A 4,416-nucleotide genomic window follows, 5' to 3' on the forward strand; every position below is an offset into this window, starting at 1 on the left:
TGATGAAACCTTAAATATGTACTCACACGCCTTACCACCAGGCCCGTAGCTAGGAATTTCTAAAGGGGGTGGGCACAAAAGTAAAGATAGCAAGGATAGATAGGTACAGGGGACATTAGTTCCAAAACTAGCACTTGGCCCTTTTCTAACACTTAGTGTTAGAAATGGGCTCAAATTGAAAGACTGGGTTTTTGGGATCCCGGCCCATATCCTGAGTAGAAGTCGATAAGAAAAACTATAACCAACATTTTATTAAACATGACGAGTACAACAATTCCCAACTTTAAACTTTTTTAAATCAAAATTATAATAGGAGTTTTATATTAAATCTCTCGACCGTTTTCGAGACAATGTCAGGTTTTCCATTTTCGAATATATCCTGAATTTGAAACATTGTCGCGCTTTCGAGACAAAACCCACTTTCCCGTTTTTGAGTATAATCCACAATTCAAAACAAAACTCACTTTCATAAAAATTATCTTATGAAGACTAAATTAACTTCTGAATTATTTCTAGAATCTAAGTTTCCACATTTTATCTATTAAATTAGAGAATATCGATGATTTATTTTCATGTATTTTATACAACCCGTTTTCTCGCCTTTCTACTTAAATCTATATTGTAAGAACAAATGCTATTAATAGTAAAAATTGACATTAATATGAATTCCGGTAATTGTCTCAAAACCTGGATAAGTTCCGAAAATGCGACATGAGCTGAAATCCGGTAATTGTTTCAAAATAAGGATTTATTCAAAAATGAAATCAAGAATCATCAAAAACTAATTCTCACACCTTATTATTAGCTTGAAATTGACATTTATTGTTACAATATACAGTTTTAGCCATTTTATATAAATAAATGGTGTAGTTTGTTCTGCTTGTCTTGGATTTGAAGATATTTACTCTTGAAAAAGATAATTGTGTAGATTTGGCCCATTTCTAACACTTTTTGTTAGAAATGGGCCAAGTGTTAGTTTTGAAACTAATATCCCCTGAGGTAAGAGGCCCGCCGAATGCGAAAATTTTTTTTGACCTGAAAACTCAACAAGGGTAAAATTAATGAATGTAGACTAAAAAACTAGATTTTTAACTTATCACACATTATAGTTTATTAAGATAAATATTTTTCCTGTTTTCCTTCCCTTAATTGCTATTGAATAATTGAGAAGATATTTGCATAAAAACAAAAAACTGGAGGTATAAAAAGTAAAGATTTGAGTTAAACTATAAATAAATGTAATACTGAAATTTCGAATCACGAATACTTATTCTTAATACAGGGAAAGTAAATTAAGAAAATGCCTGTAAAGATCAAAAAAGTTCAAGCATGAAAATCATCAGTTTTCTCAAAACTAAAATTCGAAAAAAATCTCTCCTGCAATATTGAGGATATGTTCACACAGCTTCTCTTCTTCCTGACCATATTTGTATATAATTTAAATTTGTCTCCATGTTTCTTCGCAGTTTTTTTCTGTACGATGGTTCATTAACTTATCATTAATCTAATAAAAGAAGGGAAAAGGATAAGCTTATTCAAATACAAAAAATAAATATTATAAACCCTTTCATTTCACAAGACAAGATTTCCAAATTCCCAAATAAAATATTTCAAACTCCCAAATAAAATATTTCAGAAAGCACATAATTTTACTTTAATTTGAAGAAAAAATAATCCCAAATAATGTTGGTAACAAAAGTTAGATTTTAGGCCAATTTTTCCCCCTTTTTCCTTCTACCTTTCTTTTTTTGTTTCCTTCTTTTCATTTTTCATTTTTCTTATTTTTTTCTCATAAAGTTTGCTCCCGCCCCCTACGGGCCTGCATTTCACAATTTCTAAAATATGAAACTTTGACTTCCCACNACTACATATTTTAAGTTATATTTGTAAAAAGAATAATGAGAATCCCCGAAAGAGGATTATAAAATCCGACGTGATCATCACTTTGTACATTTATTGCCTCTATAGATATAAATACATAATGAATAACGAGTGTCTTAAAAGGAGGTATTCTCTTGTTCCAGAATACGACACTACTTATTTGCGGATTTTATAATCCTCTTTCGAGATTTTCATCATTTACAAAAGTTTCTTTACTTAAAAAATCATAGAGATATAGATGGCACTGAAAACCTAGATGTTCACACTCATACAAAAATCAAGCAGTTTTTTTGCCAATTACAACTTTTAAGCTAAAGCTAAAAATAAGCCCGTTGCATTTTTAAAATGTTTATATCTAAGTCTACACTTCAAAGTTGGGGCTGTCTAAAAATTTGATGACTAAGTGTTAAAGTTGTCTATATCTCAGCAAGAGATAAATAGATAGACAGATAGATAAATAGAGGATTAGAAACATAGATAAATAGATAAATGGAGGTATAGAAAGATAGAGAGTTGGAGAGATAGGGATATAGAGATATAGAGAAATATTGAGATGTAGGACAGAGAGACAGAGAGATGGAAAGATAGAGAGATAGAGAGATAGATAAAGGGATAGAGAGAGATAGAAAAATAAAGGGATAAAGAGAGATAGAAAGATAAAGGGATAAAGAGAGATAGAAAGATAAAGGGATAAAGAGAGATAGAAAGATAAAGGGATAAAGAGAGATATAGAAAACGTTAGAGATATATGATTAGGAAAGGTTTAAAGGGATTAAAATAGTAAACTTTTGATAAGAAAACAGAAAAGAAAGGATTTTGTATATTGGAAATAATAAGTAACGGATAGATTCCTTCGCAATATAATTTTTTCACATAAATAAAGAAACAGAAGATTCTTCTTCGTCATGCTTTTAGGAATAAGCATACTTTTTACAATAATAAGATTTAGATACTGGAATATTATTTAGAATCTTACATTATTAATTACAGGGGCGTAGTGGAGGTTTAGCTTGGGGGCGGGGACTTTTGGCAACCCCCTAACGGTTGATGTGCACCCCCCTTAAAACCCGTATTAAGAAAAATAAATTAAAGTTTAAAATCTATATAAACCTTATCAAGATTGGGAGGGAGGGGGGGGTTTACCCCCCTGTGGTTTCTTTTAAAAATGGCTTACATTATAACGCTAAAACTTCTTCACTTTTTCAACATCATAGCTGTGAACAAATTTTGCAAAAAAATTTCTTTTGATGCGACAGGTAGGGTGGAGAATGGTAAAACGGCGTGTTGGTGTTTAAAAAAAATCAGAAATGGTTAATAACTTGTTTATTACTAAAGCTACCGAGATAAGACTTATATAGTTGATAGGCTTTGAAAAATTGATATAATAACATGTGTCGTACCCCCCCCCCCACTACGCCACTGTTATTAACCTTCCAGTAATAATATTTCTAGCTCCTCTAACAAAAAGTATTATTGCTCTATATGATGAAATTCAAGTATTGAGTGCGAGCCATTCATCACTTAAACACTCATTCATCACTTAAACACCACGCGGATTTCACCAGTACATCTGATTCTTATTTTTCTGGACTAATTTTGACAAATCTAAGGAAAATTTACAGGAATATATTATTTCTATTTTTACACGAATTTTTATATTTACATGTGACCATGACTGCATGTCCTATCAATTAGAAATATCTTTAAAAAGTAAATATGCTAACATTCCAATTTTCTTATTTGTTTAATATTCTGGTTTAAAATTGGATGATTATTTTAGTGTCATAGTTTGAACTAGCTCTTGAGTCGGATATCTCCTCCACGTGGATTTAACGGTTCTGTCAATATTCCAGAAAGCTGTGACTTTCAATCACAATTTGACCTATTAAACATAATTTTGTTGCCTTTTTTTCTTATATACTTTTTTGCTGGCATATACTTTTTGAATGAAAATTATAAAACAAACAAATCCATAAGTTTAAAGATTGTTTAATTATAGACCAGAATGCATATGACTTCAAATAGAAGAAACCCGAACGTCTGGCACGCCGGTTAGTTTGGTGTGCCTCATGATTAGTTAGAAATTTAACCGCTAGGAGTCTCTAACCTACAATATATTCCATTACATCAGAATTTACAATAAAAGTTAGCCTTTAAACCACGTAAGATATTTATTTAAGCTCATGGAATGAAAACTGCACTTAGAAAACTTACAAATATTATTTTAATTCAAATTGTAATCAACAAATATATATTTAAGATAAAAATGATTGTGAATGAATTTTATAACACCCTCTCTACTAAGTTAATTTACATAGAAAATAATTTCTTAGAGCTATGTTTATTCAAACATGGCTAAGTGATTATAGTTTTTTGTATTGTTATTATTATTATTATTATTGTAACAAATCTAGATGCTACTACTCTAACGATCACTCTACTCAAAGTCTAATGAGATCCTCTTAAACTATATCTCTTGCCAAAACTCAAGGCTCTCTATCTCTAGCCAATACTCAAGGCTCTGTATACGTCCGT

Source organism: Eurytemora carolleeae, unplaced genomic scaffold (assembly GCF_000591075.1).
Source record: "Eurytemora carolleeae unplaced genomic scaffold, Eaff_2.0 scaffold148, whole genome shotgun sequence".
Lineage (NCBI taxonomy): Eukaryota > Metazoa > Arthropoda > Copepoda > Calanoida > Temoridae > Eurytemora > Eurytemora carolleeae.